Source organism: Acanthopagrus latus, chromosome 11 (genome assembly GCF_904848185.1).
Source record: "Acanthopagrus latus isolate v.2019 chromosome 11, fAcaLat1.1, whole genome shotgun sequence".
Classification (NCBI taxonomy): domain Eukaryota; kingdom Metazoa; phylum Chordata; class Actinopteri; order Spariformes; family Sparidae; genus Acanthopagrus; species Acanthopagrus latus.
The window spans coordinates 17,133,269-17,153,295 of NC_051049.1; the positions used below are offsets into that span (position 1 = coordinate 17,133,269).

A 20,027-nucleotide genomic window follows, 5' to 3' on the forward strand; every position below is an offset into this window, starting at 1 on the left:
CCTTCTTGTCATACCCCCAACACACACACACACACACACACACATATACAGAGAGCCCTGTTCTTATTCTGTGTGAGCTATAAATTATGGCAGCACTCAGTGCTTCAATGTTAGGAATTGAAGGAGGCTGGACCGTGTGAATCCTGTGGTGTGGCATATAAACATGTGTGTGTGTGTGTGTGTGTGTGTGTGTGTGTGTGTGTGTGTGTGTTTCCACAGGGGTGGCCGGGCAGAGTAGCCTACCACTGCATGTTCTCACCATTCAATTCTGTTGTCCACCCTGAAAGAATCCATAAAAAGACCTCATCGTCTCACGGCACGGGACGTCATAAATGAATTGGCCCATTGTGGAGGGAAACGGCCTCCATTAATAAATCCCTGATGGTGGATCTATATTTTCCCGCTAATCCCCAAAGATGCAGAGTGTCCGCTCACAAGGGGGGTCGCCCCCACACAACAGGAAAAACAAACACAAGGGCTTGACTGTCATCACACCACTGCTTTTAATTTGTCCTCACATCTAAATCACTGTTTGGTAATCAGTGTGGACCATCAAAACCAAGCAGGGACCTCAATGTCCCGACTATGTGTCTTGTAGTAACTTTAGAAGACAGGACAAATCCCATCTTCTTACTGAAACAGTTATTATGTCCTTCTCCATCTCAGACCTCACATCTTACCTCAAATCCTAACTAGAACTATAAACTCCATTCTTCAATCAGTGCTTCCAGTCATGCCTGTATCCATGACAACAGCTGTCTCACTTTACTTGTTGGATGCTAGCTAGATTGCTATAATGGACAAGAAAGGAGAAGCAAGTTTTCAGTTTTAGCTTTGATGAGTTGAAGGAATTGATCGAGTCGGTGGAAGACAGGTGATAGACAAGGTAAAGCTAACATGCTAACATTGAAAGAGAACATCATGACCAGCAGGTCTGGTCTGGCTTCTCTAACAATCTAACAGTGTTACCTTCATCAACAGGCTAAAAAAAAGTGTTAGATTCTCCAACCAGCTTAGTTTGGTGTTAGCTTCTTCAATGGTATCCACTGATGTTACCTTCTCCAACAGGCTAACAACAGTGTTTGTTTCTCTGAACAGCTAGCATCAGCGTTAGCTTTTCTAATAGGGTAACAACAGTGTTAGCTTATCCAACAAGCTAACAATGGTTTAATCCTCTCCAACTGGCTAACATTGGTGTTAGCGTCTCCAACAAGTAAACGCTAGTATTAGCTTCTCCAACAGGTAAACATTCGTATTAACATCTCCAACAGTCAACACGTTTGTTCGCTTCTCTAACAGACTTATTTCGGTGTTAGCTTTTCTGAAAGGCTGAGATCGGCTTCAGCTATCTTCCAGCTCTTGTCATTCTGAACTATAGTGCTGCAACCTTTGGCGGTTATTTCAATGAAAGACAGCAATCCCAGTTTAGGATGTATTTTATCAGAAATACTTTAGTAAGCTAAGTTCCTACGTGCTGTTGGGAAGCATATCTATGTACCTAATAGCCTACCAAACCAATCCTAGATTCTAAACTGAGATAAGATGGCAGAGGATTTTAAACTTCAGAAGTTTATGTAGTGAGGCCCCTGATCAAGCCTACAAAAGTGGACCCCCGTCATACAGCAGTCTATACATCCTTGAATCTGACGAAACCTTCAAATTACATCAGGCTACATTTTATTGACAAACCAGATGATATTTCAATCTGATGAGGATCATCCTCAAGTTGAAGTAACGTCGGCTTGTCTGCAAAATGTCTTCCTGAGCTTCAGAACCAGACAGTCAGTGTTCACGATCTTTCAAATCAAACACATGGAAATCTGAATTTTTCAGTAACGCCAAAACAATAACTAAATGTGGAAAGTGTTTAAAAAGAAAACAAAGCGTGGATGTCTTACATCCAATCTGACAGACATTAGATATCACCAGGAGTTCAGTCTGCAGCATGAGCACTATCATAAAGACACAGTCTAAGAGGAATTTAATTTAAGGCCTCTTTAAGATGACGGGTAAAGTGTGACTGAAACAGTGGGTGAAGAAATGAAAGGGTTGTGTGTGTGTGTCTGTGTAAAAAGAGAGGGGTGGGAACTTTCCTCCGCAGAAAGGAGTTACGCAAAGTTGCCATGGAAAAAGTGATCGTCGCACAAACTGTTTCTTAATCGAGTGGAAGTCTTAGCGAGAGGGAGGGACTCGGAGCTTTTAGCACAAGAAGCGGCTCTGGGTTTGCATGGACTTAGAGGGATTATATGAGCATTCATGGCAACCAGCGAGGCCAGCAGGTGAGGCGCGGGCTCAGCTGCCTTAGCCTTTAGGCAAACAGAGAGAGGGGTTGCCAGATCCAGGCTGCGTTGCCAGGCTGAAATTGTATCTGTCCACACTACTTACGTCAGTCAGGCTGATCTACCTCCTCCTACAGGGTGGCGCTGACAGGGGGCTGCACTTTTTGCCGGATGGGGGACACTGAGGACCCGCTTTCATCATCTAAGTGCCACAGTGAGGCCGGACCAAAAACGGTCTGGTGACATTACTTGACTGGCCATCAATAGTATCTTAGCAGGCGCTAAAACCAAAAGCAAACACAGCGAGTCTGAATGTTTGAGGTGACGCTCTGTAGCGTTAGCAGCGTTGCGCGTTAAAGCAGAGCAGAAATGCCAACACGCCTGGTAAAGTGATCAAGTTCGTGAGTTTTTGTTTCTTTTCAGGAAGTCCTGATCTGATTTTCACCAAGCTTATGCTTTTAATTAGATTTGCATTTTACAACAAGCCTGTTTTACATGTGTTTTCGGAGTTAAACAGTGAAACGGGCTTACCTTCATGAATGGTTCAGTGTTCCCCAGAATACTTCGATTTCAACCCGCCTGACATCACATCAGATTAAGACAAGGGAATTGCCATGTTACATCGGCAGCGTTGTCAGGAATTCAGGCAAATTTGCTTCACAGACAAAAAGGGGTTTTTTTTTCACATGACCTTTGCAAAAATAAGAGTTGAAAATAGGAGAAAAGAGGATTGAAGCAGATGTTGAACTGAATGAAAAACAGCTCTGTGAGGGAAATATCCTGATTTACTGATGAATGTATGTGACACACACGGGGAGGTGAAATAGCCGCATGAATCTGAAACTTAAGCGTTGTATCCATCAGTGTGTGTAACTTCTTTGTTAGTCTCTCTGATGCTGTTCACACAGCTGTATTCAAACAAGCGTGAGACGTGATCTTCTGTGGGGTCGGCTGTCCGTCCGTACATATTGCATAAAAAACCCCAAAACTTTTAAAATGAGATCGATCCCGGATCATGTCATCGTCGGCTCCTCCTCCGCTGCAGCCTCTCTGTTTGTTCACCTGCAGGTCAGCCATGTCCAGCCTGAAAGGCCACCGCTTCGCCGCGCTGACCCGCTGACCTCCTGCAGCCTCCACACGCCTCCTCTCTGGACCAGCAAATATTGAACCAGTCAGTCAGGGCTCCTCTGCTGCCCACTGAGTGTTTGACTGTTGCTAGAGAACAGCTTTACTACCGTATGACAACAGCAACAGCAGGCCAGGACATGCCCATGTGTGTGTGTGTGTGTGTGTGTGTGTGTGTGTGTGTGTGTGTGTGTGTGTGTGTGTGTGTTGGGGAGTTTAAGCAGGAGCTGCAACATCTTTAATGAACAATGAACCTGGATTAAATTGTGTTTGATCTCTCGTTCTGTTGCGTAAAACTTTGAACTATGTACCAAATCAAACAAGGCTCATCTCATCATCTCCGAAGTCTTTGTTTAGCCGCTTTGGTCCAAACTTTAAAGTTCAGGAGACGGTTTTTGACTTGAAGTCCACTAGAAGTCTCTCGATCAAAACAAAACACAACATGCAAGAGGTTTGGCATCATGGGAGCTGTTGTCCTTCTTTGATTGTTAAAGACACGACACTGCAGATGAAAATCTACATGACTCCGGCAGAGATGTTCACGGTTGAGGCAATGTTCCATTCACGTTTTGTTTAGTCGCGCTTGATGACTTCCATCCTCACTCGCGGACTCTCTCCCGGATGTTGTCGCGACAGGCGACCGAATGACCTCAAGCAAACTTGTGGATTTCTCAGAATGTCTTTCTTGAACACTGCTGAAAGCATTTGGGATAATGTAAATACACAGCTCAGCAACATTTAGGAGTCATTTTTAGACATTTATATGCAGAAATGTTACATGATATATCTTTAACGTCTACTTTTATGATTTGGATGAAAAAATGTCAAATTGATCAAATTAAAATCTTGATTCACTATGTTTAATGCTTATTTTAGGAGACTGGTTCCACAGGATGGAGTAGACGCGACTAAAGAAAGCTCAGTTATTTGCATTTGCCCAGACCAAACTGTTTTTATGAAGAACAACCACACTGAACGGTTATAATAGGCATGATTAAAATGTACAAACCATGGAAAGACGACTAAAACAACATTTTCTATAACACTGCCTTTGTTTGGGCAATGCAGGGCCTGCCATCTCCCTCAATGCACTCAGAACCACGCTGCATTGGTTTTGTGAGGCTGTCCTGAGGGACATTAAATGTGAAATAGCCAGCATGCGCCAAGAAATCATAAAAGATATCTCATTGGTCTGGGAAATTGTCATGTGTACTAAATTTGCCCCACAATGCAATGCACAAAGGAAAACAAAGAGGCTGCAAAAACTTCAAATGAATACAGTGAATGGTGGTAAAAATGACTATTAATTAGCACCTCTCAGCACTCATATCACATAGTTTCCTGTCAGTACAGAACAATGAAGTGTATTAATTTGTTCAGAAACAATCCCTATGCTAGATGTGGCGACTGTAGCACGTACTGTACACTGCTACAGTGTCGGACGGCACTGGAACCCGATTAATCTCCATTATCAGTTAATGTCTTCACTATCACGTGCAACGAGGCTGTGAATGTTTGTGTGTCAATGAGATTGTCCCTTTAGATTAGAAAACTGTTTCTCAGGACTCTTCCATGCCCGGCTGAATGTGTGTGTTCATCCTATTCATTGTCTGTGTGTGTGTGTGTGTGTGTGTGTGTGTGAGATCCAGGGCACTCAGGAATGTTTGCTCTGCCAACACTCAGCGACTGTAGATGTCGTCGTTCTCTCCAGCCTCGAGTGAAACAGACACTGCAGCCTTTTATCAGCCGGACACGGCCCGAGGAGGAAGGTAAATAATGGCAGGACTTTAATAGGTGGATAATGTTGTCGCGGGGCACAAGGCTGACTGAGTGTCCCTGAGCAAACAGGACCACAGCAGCCTAACACACACAGACACACACAAACACACATAGACCAACAGTTCTTCTGAACAGAAATGTATACGTTTAGTCTGTTATCCCACGCTCACAGGCACAAGCAGAGTCCAGCAGCTATTCGGCGCTCTTTCAGGAAGATTCAGGAATCTCAAACACACTTTCAGCAACCACATACAAACACTCAGGACACTGGGATCAGTTTTTTCGCCTAGTCTTGCTTAAATGAATCCCCCTAAGCTGTACTTTGATGTTGTTTTATTCTTTTACTTTTGGCTTTTCTATCCCTGAATTAACCAGAAAATCTCTGCAGAGTTTTCCCAGAAAAATCGAAATAACAAGTTAAAATTGATTTCTCCTCGACAAGCATAGAGAATTTGGAAACATGTTGGTATGCTTTTCTTTTTGTCTTTCTGTTTCTTATTCATTTTTGATAAACTTCCCTACTCCCGTCTCTTCTTCTAATTCCTTTTGTACCTAGTTTTCTATTTTTTTTAATAGCTGTTTACTTTTTGTTTGTTTTTTAGATTTACATTAGATTTTGCTTTACCAGTCCTAGAAGTGGAAGCTAGTTTGGTTGCACATTAGGACAAGTCACAGCAAACAACACATGAAGGACACAATGAGTCCCTGTTGATACACTTACTAGCACAATGTTGCAAAGGGAAAGCAAAAAACAATGTGCATAGTTAGATATGACCAATTTCAAAAGTCCAACCATAAGGGATGCATCTAAGAACAAGTAAAGGGAGCAATGCATGAGAAATGAAACTTTAAACTTCCTCCCTATATCCCTTTATGGATTGCATCAGATGTTGACCTGTAGGCACTCTCTGCCGAGACACTACACATTCCTGCTCATAAAACACACACACACACACACACACACACACACACACACACACACACACACACACACACACACACACACACACACATCGTCATCATCATCATCCTCTGATATCACATACATAAATATGGAGCAGGTTTATCTTCACATACACGCACAAACGTTTACATTTAAACACCCGCGGCACACACACGTTCCCCGAAGTCTCCAGAGGCCAATTAAGATAGTCTACCTGCCTTGGGGCCTGTGCATCCCCCCCAAACCATCAGCCCATAGTTGAGTCACCACCATCACCATTGACCCCCCCCCCCCGCAGACCCTTTGACCCCTGACACACGACCTCTGTGCTGAATGAGTACACACAGGGGTGTCAGAGCGAGACCGCCAGCCATTCCTGCTCGACCACCACACACACACACACACACACATTTACACATCCAAGTACCCTCTGGCTGCGCAAACTAAACAGTAAGAAAGGTATGGACCACTGGTCATACACAAGGCATCTGACTACACACACACACACACACACACACACACACACACACACACACGGATACACACACACACATAGCTGGGAGGTGAGGGGGTTAGTTGTGGGTCGCAGGTTAATATAGTCCAAATGGAGAGGACAGCTGCAGGACGCAGGGGGCGCTGTGGAGGAGCAAGGAGCAGCCCTGTTGGTGTTTTAACACCCAGGTGCATTTCCTCAAAAATGCGCAACTGTTTTACAGCAAGACAGAGAGAATGTTATAAATAATTAAACAGTCTTGGACCTTTTAAAGTGCATGTCAATAATGTAGATTTATGAAGGAAAAGAGGAGACAACCTGAGGAGAACTGAAGAAAAAAACACAAACTTTGATGTTTTGAAGTCAGACCATTGCTATAACATAACATCAGCATTTAGATTAGTTCCCTATAAACTTTGAATAGAATAGAGTTAGAATTCTTTTTATTGTCATTGTAAGCTCAGCTAACAATGAAATCACAAATGCATCTCATTTCTCATTTCACTCCTTCACTGTGCTATTTTGTCTGCCACCATTTCCAAAATGAGGATTGTCCAGTTGTGAGTTCGGGCGGACAAAAACAAGAGGGAGAGAAAAATAACACTGATCATCTTCTGGAGGGCACCAGAAGAAAAACCTATGAACCGATGACGTCGCACATATTATACATATGGATACTGTTTATATTATCCAGTATTACTATTCCCACCAAAGCCACAGTCTGTTCACCCTGCTGCCATCTGGCAAAGGATACAGAAGCATCTGCTGTCTTACCATCAGACTGCAGAGCGGCTTCATTCCCAAAGCTGTGAGACTCCTGAACTCATCCTCAGCACTCCACTGCAAAAAAAATGTTTAAAAAAGAAGACCGTAACAGGACACAAGGACTTTAAACATTATTTGCCTCACTTAATTTACCTTTTACCTTGTATTCAATACAAATAAGTGGATAAAAATTGAACCTGATTTACTAATTCCAGAACAATAAGTAATGAACAGGAGACCTCCACCTTAATCTTATGGAGGTGAATGTAATATTGTTTGCAGCTGTCACATCAACAATAACGTTATGCTTGGAAAAATGGATCTTCTGTTACAGAGCTGGTGCCCTTTACTGAAGAAACAGTGAGAACTATATTGTGTTGTTTATTTTCTTGTTGATAGTTTTGACACGTTTCTCTGTACGTCATTTTACACGTCAATATTCGTAAATGCAGCCTTTATAGGAAATATTATATTTGTGAGTTTCCCTCCAGTAAACAACGATATTGTCACAGTAGATCCATTGTTCCACTTCATTTTCAAACTGAACTGCTCATCTTATAATGCAGCTGTATCATCCACTGTGTTGCATCTCACCTTTGCACCAAATCCAACACAATGCCTCCAACTTTTGAAGGGACAAAGTGTGAATTGTTGCGACGTGGTGGTCAGCGTATGAGGACATCAAAGGGATCAGCTCAGTGGTGGCAACACTGGGAGGAGGATAAGACCAGAGCCAGCCAACAAAAGTAAGGCCAACCTGAAAGGCAGGCAGGCCCAGTAATACGGGATCATCCCCGGTGTAATTCCTCCCTCCTGGTCCCCAACAAAGAGACCTGGGACAAGAGCTGCACATCTGGGGGAGGGGAGGGGGTTTTTCGGGGAAGATCCGGTGGTCCGACAGCCACTGACCAGGTCGCCATGCCAACAAAATACACTGAAGCCACACTGAAACAACTGCATGCAACAGTCCGGAGCCCTCTTGCCCTCTTTCATCACCCCACATATTATTATCAGCTGCCTTGGGCCTCGCTTTGTGCGTGGACGTGTCCAAACATGGCGGGAGATCAGAGGTCAGCCTGGCCGCTGACCTTGGCCCCAAGAAGCCCCATCGGAGGCCCAGTAAGGGGTTGAAGGGGGTTGTTTTTGGGTGTGGGTGGTGTCAGGCTCCGTCCCTCTGTGGCAGGTCCGGTTCCTAATCGGCTCAGAGACCAGTCGGAGGCCGGAGAGCAGTCGGTATTGTCCAGTGGCGTCTGAAAGGCCCGGCGCTGAAAGGCCGGGGCAGGACAGGGTCAGACTGGCCGCAGCGCTCTGCTGCCTTTCAAATGCCATCGATACCCTCCTTCACCCTGGCCAGCTCCGCATGGGCGAGCAACCAGCCATGGACAACTTCTGACGATGGTCACCACAGGATGACATGGCTCCGGATGAAATCCTCCAATAATCATTTGGAATGTAAAATATCCAAATATTTGAGTCCAACATGATTAAAAAAAAAAACTTTGACCATTCACATGACTTTAAATTTGCTTCCTTCTTTCCCTCCTTTTTCCCTTCTTTAATTTGTGACCAAAAAGAGGGTTTGTTCCTAAAGTGGCCCGACTGTGTGCAAAATCAATCCTCGAGAAATCATCTTCAAAAACTTTCTTTAGGAAGCTCAGAGGAAAAACAGGAGTAACCGTGTTTAAACTACTAGGTCATATGCAACAACTGTACAAATAAATAAATGTCAGTAACAACACAGATTTGCAATTGGATCAATGTTTTTATGTTCAGTTTGAATGCTTTACAACTTCTGTGCTTCCTTTCATTCCTTCACTTTCCTAACTTCCCCTTTTTTGCATCCTGTGAGTTCCTACAAGAGACAACTGATCAACGTGAGAGGACGAGGAGTGCGAAACAAAGATGTGTTTCGGAGCTATTCTTTCCAGTGTGTTCTGGGCTTAAATCAAATTGATTAGAAAGCATCTGAGACTGCGCCCGAATGCAGTTATCCCTCTTGGTGTAATGCATCCAGCAACGGAAGAAATTATGTGCAATATCTGCCTTCATAAAAGGCCTCATCCTTGTCTGTGAAGAGTCACAAGCTGCATGAACTATGCAACATGAGTATGTTGTAAAGTTCAAAGAAGCCAAAAATCGGATCAAGTGAAGCATGAATATCCTCTAAGAGACGAGCTAATTTCTAACTACATGTCCAAAAATCTGTGGGTGGAGATAAAAAAACAAAAAAAAAGATTTCAGGTGTGTTGAGTCCAACGTACTCCCTCCACGCACACACACAGACACACACCATACAGCCTCCACTTGTTGACTCAGGACTCAATTAGCAGCCGATAAAAAGATGTTGCCAGACTCCTGATTCACTTCCAGTCTCACAGCTGCTCGTGTCTTCAGGCCGCCCGTGGGGGCTGACTCACACACACGCTAATTCTATTACAACCGCCTGCCAGACTAATTTCATCAAGCACCTCTCGCTAACTTACACGCTCTAATCACATTTAATACTGATCAATGAGGTGTGCAGGGAGATGAAGTGGTGTGGGAGCACGCAGGGAGGTAACTCAAGCCTCCCTTCAAGACACATTCCTGAGGGCCAGAAAGAGAATAAAGATCCTCATTTTACTGAGTGTGAAATTCTCTGTTGACATGCTCGGGGTATTTACATTTTGTGATGAATGCTTTGGACTCCATGGGACATAAAGACAGCTAATATGGAGGTCTGTTCACAAGGAAATATGAGCTTGATGGATGTGTTTTGATAAATTGAAACAAAAGCTTGTTATACATATAAGGTAACTGGTGTGGAGCAAATAAACTGGATAACACAAAGTATAATTTCATCAGAAGCTGGTGATAGAGGCTACATGTATGTTACGCATGGCTGCAAAAGAGTGGACAAAGCAGAGGGCAGTAACTAGAAACAAAACCAGTTGTTTGCCTACCATCAATAACCTCAGAGAAGAAGAAGAATCCAGACCAGCCACTTAAGCCATCCTTGAGGGAATGTGGGAAGTAGTCCGGGAACGTTAATCTTATGGGAATATCCAGGAAGACGCTAACAGAGGAAACGTGGCTTCTTTTTCTTCACCACGTCAGAAATTATTCCGAAAAGGTGCTTTGTTTAATCTAGTTTTTATTTTATTAAAGAAGTGACTACAATGAGTAAAAATGACAGAAGTCCCCAGGCCAAAATATGACAAAGCCCCCAAAAACACAAAAACAAATGAACACACTTTATGCAATTTAGAGTGGAAACAGACAGGCTGTTTCTAAGAACAATGGTGACATTTACAGCACACATTGCAGAAGAACCAAAGATAGCAAGCGAGTTTAGTGCTGACGTGTATGTTAATCATCCATTGCTTTAATTGTTTCCTGAAAGATATACATGTTGTCTTATGTGATGACAAACTAAAGGCACTTTACCTCAGCAGAGGTAGAGATCTCATGGACCCCCTAGTGACATCTCCCATTATATGCATTTAGTTCTCTTCTAAAAAGGTAAAAGGTATTATTTTTACCAATAGAAAAGGTGGCAACCACAGAAAATGAGAGCCAAGTGGTATGAAGCTGGAATTCCCCTTTAATAAGAAGCCTCGGTTTCACCCTCCCTCTCTACTTCTGTACCAGCTCGTCACAGGTTGTCAAGTCTTTGATACCAGACGGGCAACACTGTTGCGAGTCTAAGGAAAGTCCAACTGCACCTAAGTGGGTATGTTTTAATGAAGTGGACTACAAGTCCTCTTCAAACACACACTCACAGGACATGCGACATCCCAGACTCCTCAACTCTCGTCGCCTGACAGGCTAATGGGACCTGCCAATGGAGTCGTCCTTTTTCCTCTCACGGCCAAGAGAAAAGCGAGCAATTAAATCCAATGGGAGCCTACAGCGATGCTGGGACTCGGGCCTCAGGAGGCCACGTCTGTCCGGATGTTTAATCATCATGTGACCTAGTTGCTGGTTCTGATAAATGGGCCAGGGGAAGGAAAGCGTTGGCCGGTCATTAATCTACAGTCAGATGGGGACAAGCACACACGGTCGCCGCCAAGTTAATTGGCCACTTATTTTAGCACGAGCGGGAGGCTGAGGCGAGATGGAGATGGATGTTCCTCCGTTGATCCATAATTCGGCCCTCCGGGGTACTAATACAAGCAAAACAAACAGAATAGGAGGAGGAGGTGGAGTAGATGAGAGGAGCAGAGGGAGGAAGGGGCGGTCTCTGAGGAGATCTGAGGGCTTTCCACACTTCCACGGTTCATGAAAATACAGTCAAGGGCAGCTTAGACGAGGCCGGTTTGACTTGAACTCCAGAAGAGAAATTTGGCTTCCTGGTTAAATTTGACCGTCTCGACCTGCCTTTGGCTCAGTTTAACATTTATTTTTTCAACAACCACTTATTGAATAATATGAAACAAATCTTACGTAGCATGAAAAAAGCACGAGTTTATAGATAGAGTTTACACCACACACTAAGTCACGAAATAAAAGGGCTGGAATACAAGAATGTGCTCAGGTTTCTTATCCGTCTTATCTCTTTCACTCCTGCGTGTCCTCCATACCAGCCTGTCAAGTCAGGTTGTAGCGAGGGTCAGCAGTCGTCCAGGTGGCTGCCCGCCTGATGGATGATGGGAACAGGAGGGGCTGACCTAGTCGTGATAAGGACCCTATCTTGACAGGGGCTTCCTCTCCAGGCTTGAGCTCGGTCATACAGTGTCGACGGAGAGAGATGGATGTGCGGTCGGGTGGATGGATGGATGGATGGATGGACGAGGGAGAGACAGACATGGGGGAGTCTTATGGAACAAGGCGCAACCTGTCCCTGAGCGTTATCAGTTCACCTCCTGACCTCCTGAATTTTTTTTACTTCTCTCTCTTTTTAGCCTGAATCCAGAGGTGTGTGAGGATATAGCAGGCTGGATGTGTATTTTGTTACGTAATTTAAGGATTTTAATTTGAGTCTGTCAGGCGGTCAGTACACCAACTGCTCCAGACTGAAATATCACAACAACTGCAGGATGGATTGCAATATGTTATTTTTTCTTTTGATTGTGACATTCATGGTTCCCAGAGGATTAATCCTAAAGACCCTGGAGATCCACCTACTTTTTATCTTGTAGCAGGTCGTGGGTTTGAGTGAAATGTCTTGACAACTGTTGGTCAGTCACATAAATGCCTCCCTCAGGATGAATTTCATTCACTCTGTTGATCCCTTGACTTTCTGTGTAGTGCCGCCAAGAGGAAGAAACTGTAATCTGTCAAAAATTGTGTTCTTTTAACCAAATACCTTTAAAAAACAAACCCTTTTGTCATGGTCAGGCTATTAGTAACTGACAAAATGTAGATGAGGCAACATCTCACTTTTCATCAAAATGAACTGAAAACCATCAATTCATTTAACACGACAAATACAAGATTTTGATTTTAAGGTGGCATTTTAAGGGCTGAAACTCCTCATGATACATTTGTTGGAATAAATGTTGCCAGTGTGATTTTCGGCACAACAACCGCTGTGTTGAAACTTTATGTTTTCCATGTAGCAACTTTACTATTATAATTAACTTTCAATGTTATCTTGCTCTGGTTTGGTGTAGGCACATAAACTACTTGGTCAGGGTTCGGAAAAAAGACAATGTTTTGACCTAAAATATTTGTTTTGGTTGCTGTAAACATGGCAGAAGATGTCTTGAGCTCTTGTTAAAAATCATTTTTTTGTCACCACAAACGGCTGGAATTGTCCTGAGGAGTCATTTAAAATATCCAATGGTGTCACACTTGACAAAAATTGAAATGCTGTCTCAACCTGCAGTCACTGACCTGGTCACCGCTAACACCCTGTAACACTCTGGAGGGTGAAAAGTGTTGGGCTAACAATAAAGTTGTTCTTTAACAAGTGTTAGTGGAGTGTTTTTCTCTTCTCCATGCACCTTAGAAGTAGCTGACATTGTTCGAGGGACCCATTCTCTGCTTCCACTGATATTTTTCACTAGAAAAACACTGTAGCTCATGATGTTTCTTCACAGATTGAAATCTTACCGAATCATAGTAATAATCATAAATCAAAAAGTTGGGTTTCATTTTAGGTTAAACCTAACTGGAAAACCTCTTGTTTCCATCCATGCATCAAATACCCACAGAGCATGCAGCATTAAAAAAAAAGTCACACACACAAACACAGCTCACTGACAGCACAATGTGAGCAGGTACAGAAGCCAAGCAGTCTCATCCCCGTGAGATCACATCAGATCAGAGACCTGACCATACATGCTGCTACTGAAGCTCCTCAGGGAGATCTGTGTTACTGGATGAATGAGGAACTATTTTTTTTTTTTTCCTCTACATGTTAATGTTTGCACCACCCAGGTTGTGCGTATGTGTGATATCGTTGCACAATCCAGGAATCACCATCTGGATTTTCTTAGCGTTAGTTCCGCTCGGGTTGTGCTGCTCCCCACCATCACGCCTTTGCGAATATGAGGAATGGGACTGGACGCCAGGAGTCTGATCAATATGATAAATTGGGGTGTCACTGCACCGTGCAACCTAATTCCAGCTAATTGGGACTTTTCACACATATCTCCAGAGCAGAATGCCTTCCCTAATGAGCGCGGCTGCTTTCACTCTCTGATCTGTGGCCAGCAGCAGGAGCCTGGCCCGGCTGACCTGCTCAGTCCCCGGTGGTCAGCGCTGAGCCGGACACAGCTCCTGGTTCAGCTTCAGTGAATAGCTGCTCATCCCCTGTTCTCTGCAGGACCCCTCACTCTTCTGAGGTCCAGGCATGACCCCACAGGAGGAGAGCAGGCCAGGGTCAGGACCCAGAGTCAACAACCCTGGACCGGCCTTCACACCAGCACGCTGCCCTCCGACTGCCAGCCTCTACTGCTCTGACCCGGCTCAGGCATGGCTGGGCCCCCTGTGGTGAGTCAAGGGGTCAGTCTCCTGGAGGGTCATTGTAGCGATTGCTGGACGATGATAAAGAGCAGCTTGTGGTCAAGCCAAGGGAGATAGAGGAGCTCTGAAAGCGAGGGGATAGCAGCACCCCTGCCTCTGCCGTCTAATTTGGCAGGATGCTGGTGCGTCAGCCAACAGACGCAGGACCAACAATGGCTCAGCACTGGTAAACAATAATGTTTGTGCAAGGTCTCTTTCTTGGGGCCAATCTAGTGCTCACAAAGCCCATCTGGCATCAATAAGATGTCCTGAGATGCTATTCAGCACATCAGTCTTCATTTTGCCCAGCTTTTCAGCAAAGGTCCTCTCTGGATTTTCAATACCCTGTGTTGGCCAACACTTATATAGTGACAGATGCTATACATCTAAAGTTTCTGAGGTGAAGTGAGCGTATGTGAAATCTATCCGTTATTAGATTTAAAATTTCAGCTGTCCTGCATGGAAGGGTGAAAAAACATATTAGAATTATTTTGAATCCAGCCAAACAAGTTTCTTGATTTTGACATTTGTTGACTTTAAGCCAGAAAAAAAGAGTGCAAAGAACAAAACATTATCGGGATGAAGACAAATATATTATACAATATTCACAGCAATGGTGGAATTTAAGAAAGCCTATCATCTGTGTTGTGCTTTGAAAGAGTGTGTGTCTCTAAGACAACTCACAAGTTTATCTTCTCAACTGTAGAATATTCTGGAAAAAGACTCGGCTGATATGTTGTAATTGCATTTTTTTTAAATATAGGAATATGGTACTGGTTCCAACATCTTAGTGTTGGTGAGGCCCAATTCCTTCCAATATAATACAGTCCTTTCTACAATCCCGTCATTTTATGTTTGGTGGTGGTCACACAAAACCGTTAACGGCTCAAATGGCTACCTTGAACAGCACAATGACTTTATTTCAACCTCGTTTTCACAAATTTCCCCCGATACGCTGAGAAAGTCCCAAATGTAAAAAGCCTCCTCATTCAAACTTGATTCAGGCCCATATGACTCATGTCTTTATACAGAAGAGTGTGGGAGGAAGTTTGGAACAAGATGGCCAGTGAGTATTTTGTTCCCAGTCCTGGGGCTGGGCTGGCTGGGCCGGGGTGAATAGTCAGGAGGCTAATGAATAAGAGCGAGAGACAGAGAGAGAGCGTGAGAGAGGAGGAAGTGAGCACAGCAAGTGGCAGATAGAAGCCAGGACTCTCTCTCTCCCTCTCCCTCTCTATGCCTCCTCTCTATGTCTCTCTCTGTGTCTCTAGGACAGGAAGTAGGATTGTTTGTGACCAGCACGTGTGATCCACGGCCCAGCATGCTCTGCTCTCCTGAGGGAGGTCAGGCAGGAAGTGGCCAGGCGTGGGCTGTGACCTCTGGGTAATGAGCGAGGATCCTCAGGGGGGAACTGCTGCCTGCCGCCACATTCTCTGCACACACAAACACACACACGCACTCGCTCTCTCTCACACACACACACACGCACGTAAATATTGCTAACAGTGGACTACATTTCTACACTACTTAGAGGGGACCTCTGTTTCTATTCAGATTTCGGAGAGCGTGTTGGGATTGAGTGTCTTGTTGTTCTTGTTTGTCCTGTTTTATTTTGATATTATGCTCTCATGTGTCGCGTCTTGCTTTTCAGGTCCTCCTGTGGTTTTCTCCCTCCCAGTGATTTTCCGTTCCTTCCCTCACCTGTCCATTTCCCTTATCACCCCACCTGGTCCTGATCCCCTCATTAGTGTGTCTGTGTATATAGTATTTGTTCTCCCTCACGTCTTTGTCACTTCGTTCCGTCTTCATCTGTCTTCCCCTGTGATGCCACCCTGCATTCTCCTCCAGTGTCTCCTCCTACGTCCCCCCATTGGTATGCTGTGATTTTGGTTCCTTGAGTTTTCATGTGATTTGTACTTTGTTTATGCTTTTGTTGCAACTTTGTTTTTTGTCCTCGGGGCCTTGATTTGGTTTATCTGCATTTCCTGGTTTTGGTGTGTATTTCAGCTTCGTGTAATTAAAGCACGCTTTTCGGAAGGAGGAACCAGAGGGAGGAGATTAAAAAACACATCACAGATCATGGAGGTTCCCTGATCACATGCTCTGCCAATTGAGGTACCAGGCGTCCCCATGTCTACTTGTTTGTTGGTTTGCAGACAGGATTGCACAAAAAATACTGAACAGATTTCCACAAAACTTGGATGGAGGATGGGTTTTGGCCTAGAACACAACCCAGGATCTTTTGTCGTGGATCTGAATAAAGGGACTTATCCAGGAATTGTTTCTGACTACCCTTTAAAATTGCAAGACAGGGCAAAAATCAGGTGGCTGGTGTCTAAGTGAGACTGTTGGGCCTTGGTGAAGGTATTACCTCTACTGACTGTCATTCTTGTTGTTTAGTCTTTTAGGATCGTTCATACAAATCAATCTAGCTGGAAAAATTCATTACACAATCTTTTTTCTCTCTTGTATTTATAAAGATGTTTTAAGTAATAGCACAGGCTATCATAACCCGTCTTTCTTGTATAATATAGGCAGTAACTGGACACAGAGCAGGTGTTACACATACTATAACATCCATGAGTGCAGCAGCTTTTCATGGTGCTTCTTTCTCTGGGAAAATTCAAGTCAAATGTCAAAAGTCAGAGTTTATGAGATGCAACTGCAAACTAAGGGGCAACATAAGGAGTGTGTCTGTCTCTGTGTGTGTGTGTGCAGTTGAAAATTGGCAAATTGCTCTCCTCACATGCCTATTGCTCTGTCTCTCTGGCATACTGCTTGGTAGGCTTCGCCTTTGTCCGTGCTCCGTGTTCGTTTATATGTCTGCATTTGCATGTCAGCGTGTCTGCCTGTTAACGTGTCTGCTTCACATGTCATTGTGCGTATGTAAAGCATGTGCATGCCAGTGAGTGTCCAGAGTGGGTGTCAGACAGTGGGCTAATAAGGGCTAATTCAGGCGGTCCGTCCTGAAGGAATTGGAGGGTGGGGAGGTGGTGGTGGTGGTGGGGTGAGCTGTCAGTGGGGGCAGCCAGCCAGGTTCCCAGGACACCCTCTGCAGACCACTTGAGACCAAGAGAAAGGGGAGAGGGAGGGGGAGGGAGGGAGGAGGAGAGGGGGAAGAAGGAAGAGACATTCCCAAAACAAAACACAAAAACCTGAGGCCACAAGTCAGTCAGGGAGGCATTCAGATCCCACGCAGGTAGTCGGGCCAGAGCGAAGCCAAATTGTCCTTTGTGACACAAGAGCCATTGAGCGGGAACAGGATGCTGTCTGCGGGATGTCCCAGACCCCTCGGCGCTGTATTGTAGTTGCGTGTGATTCTGTGTGTGTGCGTGCACGTCTGGCCCATGTTGACTTTCGGGAAAGATTGACGAGGAAGGACTTGGCTCGCTTCTCTGTCAAAATCTGACAGTGAATGAACGCCTCGCGGACAAACTCAATTAGCCAGCATGGAGATTTGAGGGAGGCGTCTCGTGTGACAATAGGACCCTCATTTTGACATACGGCCTTGGTGAACGTTTGGGCAAACATATCTCTTTGTTGGTTCAGAGACAGTGGCGGACAGACAGGTTAGAGGCAGTCTGAGGCTGAGAGACAGACAGAGTGATGGAGAGAAACCCGTGAGGAGGCAGAGTGGGAAAGGAAGTGATAATAACAGAGAGAGCCAGAGAGACAGATGGATAATGAATACAGCAGCTCCAACTCAGAGTCATGAACTCGGACAAGGTTCTCTGTACATGATGTCATCGAACCTGAAACATTCGCCCCAATGACAATAGTACATTTTCCCACTTACTTCCATTACCAGGTTTTGAGATTTTGGCCACTGAGACCTTTAAAACCCAGCCTGGACAATGGAGGTGAATAAAGTTTAACAATCGGCACTAAAACCCATAAAGGATGCAAAAAAGACGGCAATATGGCTTTCCAGAAACGATGTTCTGGTTCCCAGATAATCCACAAACCAGAATTGAATTGAACACCAGTGAGCTTGTGTCTGTGTTGGACGACCTCAGACTGAAAACAGGTTGCACTGTGAAATGTCTCCACTCTTTTCTAGCTTTTGTAGTAACTAATGAACTTAAACATTAGTTCCTAACAATAGTGGCATGGAAAAGATACTTCACCTATAATGGAAAGTAACCAGCACAGTGTCTCAGTACACACGTAATTATAATACACACACACACAGCGTGTTGAATTGTACAACAATCTTGAAATATATCTCTCTACATCTGAAAACAGAACAAAGATCATTTAGCTCCACTGTGTGTGTGTGTGTGTGTATGTATATACTGTATGTATGGATGGATAGATAGATAGATAGATAGATAGATAGATAGATAGATAGATACTATATGAGATAGATATTAGCTCCATCTCAACATTGAAATGCAGTAATAGCATCCCAACAAGGAAAATTATGTATATATGTATATATTTTGTGGTTGATGTTTTAAGGTTCATTGTGTAGGAAAGTCTTTTCAGTGTCATCAAGTCAAATACTGACGCTTTGGGATTTGTGGGTTGGGTCGGTCGCCATCTGATAACGTCAGTATTAGATGAGTTGGATTCAAAAATCACTTATCTTACAAACTGGATCTTTAAAGGTGACTTTCGTTTAAAAGAAAATGAACATGAAAAAAACATTTTGAATGCAGGTATTTTACTGGAATTAACAGTTTAGTTCAAACTACCTCATACGGAGAAGCCTGACGATGACAGAAAATAACTACCTTCAGCACATCAGTGGGAAACACTCGCTTATACACTATTAAAGCTCTGTATTGCAGAGAAGAGTTAGTTTTATGTATGGATTAAATCCTTAACCCTAAGCCAAAGGTCCTGTTAGCATTAAGCTATATATACATGTACAGTAGCCTACATGTTCACACGAGCGTCACTTTCTTTATATTCTCCCGTGTTTATATGCACATGTGCATGTGTGGGTGTTCACTGAGCGCTTGAACATGTTCAACCACGTACACATGTTCCCACGTACAATTCATACATGATATACAGTGTGTGTGTGTGGTTACAGCTGGTGAGTTTCCGAGGTCACGTTTAACCCTACGCTGCAGTCAGCTCTGTTTCTCATCTGTTCGCTCTGACTCCTCTGAAAGCCCTGATGGATAGTGCTGGCAGTTTGCAGTGGCACGACCTGAGTTATACATAAGACCTTCCTCACATCCCCGGGCCATACCTTTTTTATAAAGCATATTTCACCCCGCACCACCCTTATATTACAGAAACACAGAGCTTCCTGGTTCATATTTTAAAGTTCAGGTGCTGAAAGCGGCGACATGGTGGGAGACGAGCCAGCACGTCCCGCACAAAAGAATTAATTTATGTCAGCTAAAATCACTACAAGGGGAGGCTGATGAAGGGGGAGGCGGCTGTGTGCTCGTGTGTGTTCATCCCCATGACAACAAGGATGAAAACACGCACTTCCTTGCACAGTGAGCCCATATAAGGGGGCCGCTGGGCCGAGGCCTGCCCAACAAAACCTTTAATGTCATAGCTCAGTGACTGCTCTTTGTGAGCAGGGCAGCGCGCTGCGACCCACACAAAAACTCAAAGGCAAAATGGATTAGAATATGAGAGAAAAGATGACTGAATCAAACCCAGTGGATTGGAGGAGATTAGCTGAAGGGATTATGGGAGAAATGACACACTAATTACTTTCTGTTGGGGCAGGGGATGAGGTTGAGGGAGG

At 44.2% G+C, this 20,027-nt stretch overlaps 1 long non-coding RNA gene across 2 annotated transcripts; it reads left to right on the plus strand.

Moving 5' to 3' along the window:
- Positions 1 to 764: 764 nt before the first annotated feature.
- Positions 765 to 16,589, plus strand: LOC119029106. Of its 2 annotated transcripts, none has more exons than XR_005077900.1 (4): positions 765 to 886; positions 5,054 to 5,173; positions 15,963 to 16,184; positions 16,319 to 16,589. It is a non-coding gene; the product is annotated as an uncharacterized LOC119029106 (long non-coding RNA). The 2 variants fall into 2 exon arrangements; XR_005077901.1 differs by having other exon boundaries at positions 790 to 886; positions 5,048 to 5,173.
- Positions 16,590 to 20,027: the final 3,438 nt, after the last annotated feature.